Here is a 7,756-nt window from a genome sequence, read left to right on the forward strand (position 1 = left end):
ATTGGATGACTTGTATTCCAGAAATGTAAGACATGTCTGTCATGACTGAAAAACTGAAGGGCCATATTCTGGATGAGATTTTGGAACAGTCATGAAACATCTGTTTTTCTTAAGCTCTTCGTCCAAAGATGGGGAACTTAAAAATAAAGTATCGATCTGTTAACATGTATACCAGGTTGTCCCCACTCCATTCCTGGCTGTAGACAGACAAAATTCCTGTCTCCCAAAGAAGATCTAGAAAACAACATTTGCTTCATTTTATTTATTAAAAAGGACGGTTACCCAGCATGAAGCATGGCTGTTGACGAAGGGAATGTAAGATAACAAAAGAGATGGGAAGTAAGGGAGGCTGCATAAGGAGGAGGGAAAATAAAGAGGGAACAAAAGAAAAAATTAGGAAACAATGAGGATAACTTTTTTTCTTCATAGCCTTGTTTAATCCTTTCCATTGCCCTTGCTTCTCTAGCTAGTCACCCCACCAGGTTTTTTAAATCTTTCTCTTCATTTCCCATTTCTTTTGTCCTTTCTCAAGCCCTTCCATTATTTTTAGCGTTGGGTCTTCCCTCTGAGTTCTAATTTCTGTGAGCTCTTTATATTGCTTAGTGGGCAGAAACAATTAAATCTAATGGAGTTTTTTGTTTCTCAGTGCTTACTACAACTGTAAGACGTAGACATGTTATTTTACATGGTCTCATATAGCCGTGTAGACCAAGAGCAGGGTGAACAACTTTTTTTCTAGTCCTGTGAAATGTTTAAGGGTATGTCTACACTGCCACCCTAGTTCGAACTAGGGTGGCTAATGTAGGCATTCAAAGTTGCAAATGAAGCCAGGGATTTAAATATACTGGGCTTCATTTGCATCTTGCCGGGCGCCGCCATTTTTAAATCCATGTTAGTGCGGACTCCGTGCCCGCGGCTATACGTGGCACGGAGTAGGTAGTTCGAATTAGGCTCTCTAATTCGAACTACCAGTACACCTCGTTCCACGAGGAGTCCACACTAGCGGGGATTTAAAAATGGCGGCGCCCGGCAAGATGCAAATGAAGCCCGGGATATTTAAATCCCGGGCTTCATTTGCAACTTTGAATGCCTACATTAGCCACCCTAGTTCGAACTAGGGTGGCAGTGTAGACATACTGAATTGTTTCCTCTCATATTGGGACAGAGCAAGGGTCACTGGGGGCCATCTACAGTCAAACAGTTCCACAAACTGACCTGCACACAGCTGCTAGCATGTGGGTCTCTGCAGCCCTGGTGGGGTTCCCTCATGTCCAGCCCCTGCTGTGGCCCCTCCCTGCCCCTCCTTCACCCTCTTCTCGCATCATGCCCCTTCCCTTCTGCCCCTCCCCATGAGGGATGCCTGTATGCAGGAATTTCTGTGGGAGTGCTTTTTTGGTAAATGCAGACTGCAAGGGTGCAAATGCACCCACCATGGTCCCCCAAGTAAGCATGCTCTGGCTGGCTGGAGGAAGGCAGGAGTGGTGTGCTGTCCTAGCCTACCTCTGCCATGTCCTGGCCTGCTGGAGGAAGGCTGAGGTTGATTCCCCCCTCTTTCCCAGGAGTGAGTCCCAGCCACACCCCCGGCCTCTCTCTTTGGATGAGGGGAATCAGCCCCAGCCTTCCCTCCGCTGGCCGGATCATAGGGGAGGGAGGTTCGGGCAGCGCACTACTCCTGCCTTTCCCAAGCCAACCGAAGCACATTTACTTGAGGGACCATAGTGAAGGGTGCATTTGCATCCTTCGCATCCCCTGCATATGGGAGTAAACATAATATGGGGATTACTGGGGGACCTGATGTGGGTCAGCAGCAGAGGTCATGTTCCCCTGTACTCTTTGCAGCGGCAGGAGCTGCATGGAAGTGGAGCCCTTCCAGAGTGGGTTTTTCTGAACCCATACACTACCTAATCCTTGTAAAAGTTGTTGATTAGCATTGAACTACTCTTCCTCACATTTCTGCTCTTGGCTGCTGTCAATGAGGCTTGACTGGTAGCAGTCTAAGTTTCCTTACTGCGCCCATCTCCATATCATCTCCTGAACCTTAAACGTATCAATATTTTCTAAGTATCACATGGGAAGCATTCATTTTTTCTGAAGTAGGGTTTCTATTGACAGAACTGTTATTTCTGGTGGTACAATTTCAGAGGTTCAAGAGGAGGAGAAAACAAGGAATAGCAATACCCACAATGGGTAAGAGAAATGTTGCCAGGGAAAAGTCATTTAAAGCTATTATGTTCAAAATGGAGCCTCTTTAGATTCCATCTTGTTTCCCTTCTTCTCCCTGTGTTACCCTTTTCCTGCCAAAACCTAAGTGCACACAGTCATCTGCTCAGTGCACCCCGCACTATCGTTTGCACTCAGCCCAAAACTGTGCACTAGGCACTAAAATGAGCTACACACCGCTCAGAAACTGTGCACCCCTCCCTACTGGAGTGCTGCACATGGCACCATATGCTGCACACCACCCTTACCACCCTTTTCCCGCCTTGAAGGGCTTATAAGCCCTGACCAATGAAGGGTTCGGGTTCGCCATTGTCCGTCTGTATTGTAGCCTGTCAGTCACTGTCTGCTGTCCCAAGTCCTGTCAGTGTCTGTTTGTCTCCCGTGGTGATCCATTTTAGTTTGTGGGTTCTGGTATAAGGATTTGTTCGAGTGTGGGAGAGAGAGCCTCGCGAGTGTGGGAACGCCCCACTTAAGGATTATTGGCTTCTGCCACATGGACTTGAACTCAGTTACCATCATCCTTACCGGCTGGATTGGACTGGAAGTCGAAGGGCTACCAAGCGCCGATCCCAGAGAGAATCTACCCGACTCACTGGAGGCAGAGATCCACCTGCAGGAGGGCTGTTCAACAGGACTACCTTTCCCTGTCAGCGAGGGACTCCCTGCTGTCCTCCCCTAAGGCTTTACACTAGCCACAGGGTAGAAGGTCGCAGGCATCAATCGCCATCTGCCTCTGATTTGTAAAGTATATTCCCCTTTGTTGTATCCGGGACTTATCTATCTTCTTTTCTTCTGGGATAGGGTGGGTTTACACTGTTGTTGTTGGTGTATGTTCTACTGTTCAAAATATATGGTTTGGCCCTAAACATTGGTCTAGCCTGATTTGTGGTTACCCAGTCCAACGGTGATCAGATACGTAACACCAGGCCGAATCTGGCTTCTGGGAGGGGGACACCCGGCTTTAGGCCGTGGGCTTAGTCATTGCCATTAGCTTTAGCTCCCACAACAATTGCTTACCTCAGTTCCCCAGGTAACAGAAACTACTAAAAGTGTTGCACTGGGACTTTAAAAAAAATAAGGACAGAATTGTGCAAAATGTTATCAGTGCCACCACAGTCAATTGGGCAACAAATATGAGGAAACAATTCAGAATCGGGCCACATGTTTAGGAAGTCAGTGTTTGTCAGCAAGTTCTATGGTAACTGAGCAAGAAATATGAAAATGTACTGTGACACTGATTTTGAGAAATGTAATAAATAGAAAGTTATAGAGAGCAAAATTTGCAAGCACAGCTGGTTGAATTAATTGAGAATTTATTCTTCTCCCTGTTCCTTCTCTGTTTACATATTATTCCTAAACTGATCTTGATCTGCACAGGTGGAATTGTACATATCCACTGAACTATTTGGACAAACAATTTCTATAGCCTGTGGGTTTCTTCCACAAACTGTTCATGTCTATTCCACCTTTGATTACCAAATAGGATATTGCTTCTCCTCCCTCAGTAGGTGACTGCTAGATGATAACAAATGACAGTGTATAAGTAGTGAATAAGCCTTCAATATTTATTCATGTCAGAGCTTGGGATCAGACACTGGCACAATTACCTGTGGTAAAAATGCCTGCAGAAAAACAACTGAAGCCTAACAGACTGAACTAAATGCAGCTCTCTTTCGAATTAGAAAACTAATTTAAGCATTTTCTGAGCTGCATTCAAGAGCAACGTAATAGCATTGATCTCTCCCATGATAAGGTTGCATCTGGCCTTTCTGCATATGAAGCTTGCCCTTCATCAAATCAACTGCCACGAAGTTCTCTGTACCCTATTTATGGTTGACTACAATTTATATTATGAGGCCAGAAACCCCATAGTGTTGGGAACTGTGTACATAATAGTTCTGGCCTTGGACTATTTGCAATCTCAATAGGTAAGTGGGAGAGAAACAATATCCTCCCAAGTCTGCAGATGGAGAATTGAGAATCTCAGTTCTCAGTTCCCCATCTGCAGACTCAGGGTGTGTCCAGTCTACAGGGTTGTTTTTTTTTTAAGTTGCTTTTTTTCTAAAAAAGTACCCCTGCCTCTAGACTGATGCCACATTCTTTCAAAAGTAAATCAAAAGAATGCGGCAGTTTTTTTCAACCGTGGAAAACCTCGTTTTACGAGGAAGAACACCTTTTTTCAAAAATGCTCTTTTGAAAAAAGGTGCTATGCAATGCAAACTGCTTTTTCTAAAGAGAGCATCCAGACTGCCTGGGTGTCCTCTTTCGAAAAAGCAGCTTGCTTTTTCGAAAGTACTGATTGTAGTACTTTCGAAAGAGGCTTGAAGTCTAGACGTAGTTTCAGTGTCTGCAGTGACACTAAGACATTTACACAAGATGTTTGAAGCAGAGCACATAAGTCAACCTATATCTTCTCATTCCCAACCCAATGTAGTGGCCATTTCCCTGTTGATGTTGCATTTGCCAAAGGAAGCAAATCTAGCTTTTCTAATAGATAATGGATTAGGACTGAGTCCCATGCACTACTGCAATAGCCCTTTACTATATTGTCTCCAAGTCAAGCAATTAGCTATCCAGAAAAGAGGAAGTAGTCTAAGTGTAGTTGTCATGGTAACAGAGCCAGCCACACCTCCGATTTCTCTCACCTGAATGCACTCCACAGAACTCAGTGGTGTTTTCATCTCCCTCAAGAAGGAATTTCATGACTTGCCCACTCTTGTCTGGCATCTGACTGCAGAACCCAGTGCATCAAGTGCTGGAGATTTGAAACTTGCCGTTTCCTTTGGAACTTATAACCAGCAGTGAATAAAGTGACCAAAACAATTTAGTAAAAAGACTGTTTGTTTTTAATAGTAGGCACAAAGGGTGTGTCTAGGCGACAGGGTTTTGTCGACAAAACTCAGCAGTTTTGTCAATGCGGGTAAACCTCATTTTACGAGGCATAATGCCTTTGTCAACAGAGTTCTGTTGACAAAAAGGGCAGTCTGGACGTGGGGGTTCTTTTGTCAACAGAAAAAGACCTCCAAGGAAACCCCCAGCTGGACAGTCCTTCTTCAGGAAAAACCTCTTCTTGTTCCTGTCTGTAGCCATGTTTTAAAGGCACAGACATCCCTGGCAGGCATTGTGACAGGAAGCTGGCCACAAAGGAAGCCTGTCAGCACACAGCTTTCCAAGCTTCACTTGCATGTGGCCATGTGTGCAGCTCCAGAGCCACGAGGCCCCCAAGGACCTTTGAGGGAACCAGCCCAAATTCTCTCAGGTGAGAAAAAGAGAGCCCCAGCTTGGTCAGGGTCAGAGGTCCTGACACTACTTGAACTGTGGGGGAAGGAGGAAGCAGTCCAGGCCCTGCACACCCAGTGCAGGAACGCCAGCATCTACGGCTGCATGGCTCAGGGGCTGTCCAATAAATAGCACCACCCCAGGTCACTGCAACAGGCCCGGACGAAAGTCAAAGAGCTTCGGCAGGGATACGTGAAGGCCTGAGAGCAGAGCTCAGCATCAGGTGCAGCCCCGGTGCACTGCGCCTATTATAAAGAACTTGATCGCATCCTGGGAGGCCAGGAACCTATGTCTACACTGGTGCTCGTGCAGACAGGGTTGCACACACCAGTGCAGCAGAGCCGGCAGTCGTGGCCTACCAGTAACAACATTCCCATTCCTGATTGTAAGGACTTGTGTGTGAATTCCTAACACTGATCGGGTCTCCCTCTTCTCCTCCACAGCCAGACCTGCTGCTGCTGACCGCCGAGCGACATCTGTGCCACCACAGCACCCGCAGGCATTGGAGGGCCTATAATGACCTCTTGCAGAGGCATGTGGAGGTGATGGAGAACATTGAGGGAACCATGGCCAAAACTCAGGAGACCATGGCCGAAAGAGCCAGGGAGGAGGCTCGCTGGCATAACTGACTGCAGTGGAGCGCAATGTGTGCCACCCTCCGGGAGGCCCTGGCTATGCCAGGTCCTCTCCCACTGGGGACTCCTCCTGCCCATAAAGCTCCAGTCCCCTCTGACCCCCCCTTCCTCTCCCTCAGCCCCTGCCACCCTTCCAGCCCTGTCCCCTCTCCCCCCACCGCTAGAGCAGAGTCATCTGTAACCCCGACTCGAGCCTGAGGATGGCAGGGTCCATGGACAAGAGGTATCAAAGCCTTGCAGCCCAGGCAATACTGCCATTATCCTTAAGTTTTTTGCTCGCCCTCCCTTCCTCCCTCCCTCCCTCCAGGTTGAAATCCCCTCTCCCTCGAGGTTGAAATTCCCCCCGTCCCTCCCTCCCTCCCTCCCTCCCTCCCTCCTACCACAGTTATAAACACAGGTTAATAGTTCCAAAAAAGTTTATTTTTTAACATTTGTTTTATAACGATTCCTAATTCTAACATAACTTGTTAATAAACATTATATTTTTCATATTTAACTTGATGCGTGTGTCTTAAATGTTCGGCAGCTGATGCAGGGATGGATTATGGGAGGGAAGGTTTTGGGATGGGGGGGTCCAGGCCCACAAGCCCATTGGGCTCCAGCTGAGAAGCGCTCACGCAAAGCCTCCCGGATGCAAACCCCCACCTGATGGGCTTGGTGAATGGCAGCTGTCCGAGGCTGTGCAAACCGCCTCCCCTCCACTTCAGCCATTGGCCCCCAACCTGGGAGGAAGGCCTCCCCTTTACTCTCCACAGGTTGTGGAGGATGCAACATGCTGCCACCACCTCTGGGATATTGTGTTCCCCCATGTCAAGGCAAGTTAGCAGGCACCTAAACCTTCCCTTCAGCCGGCCAAATGCGCATTCCACCTGTAAACATGCGCATGCCTGGTGTGCATTAAACATTTCCCTGCTCGGGGTCAGATGCATCTGTGTATGGCTTCATAAGCCAGGGCATGAGGGGGTACACCGCATCGGCCACAATGAAGACCGGCATCTCTACGTCCCCAATAGCAAAGGTTCGCTGGGGAAGAAGGTTCCTGTCTGCAGTCTTTCGTACAGGTGTGAATTGCAGAAGATCCGAGCATCATGTGCCCGGCCCGACCACCCCACACAAAGGTCCGTAAATAGTCCACGGTTGTCAACCAGGGCCTGCAGCACAATGGAAAAGTACCCTTTTCTGTTGATATACTGGGTGGCTCGATGGGGTGGTGCACGGATGGGAATGTGCGTTCCATCAAGCGCTCCTTCGCAGTTTGGGAATCCCAGCCCTGCAAAACCGGCCATGATGGTGTCTAGGTCTCCAAGGTGGACAATCTGGTTCAGCAGCTGTGAGTTGATGGCCCTCACCACCTGCAGAAATAGACACATACAAACACACACAGATTATGAAGTAAGAGAGGTTGCCCAAGTCCTTGGGAGACCCTCCCCCCCCCAAGACTCCAGTATCCCCCCCTCAGTGATTGCTCCCAGTAGTATGGTGGTGTAAAGCACAGGAACCCTCCACCACCTCCCCTCCATTGCACCCCACCCACTCTTTTTCTGTTACAGTCCCCTTGCCCCTCATGGACTGTCCCCCACCCCCACCCCTGAGGGACTTACCTCCATCAACACGGCATCAAC

The sequence above is a fragment of the Pelodiscus sinensis genome, chromosome 12 (genome assembly GCF_049634645.1).
Source record: "Pelodiscus sinensis isolate JC-2024 chromosome 12, ASM4963464v1, whole genome shotgun sequence".
In the NCBI taxonomy this organism is placed as follows: Eukaryota; Metazoa; Chordata; order Testudines; family Trionychidae; genus Pelodiscus; species Pelodiscus sinensis.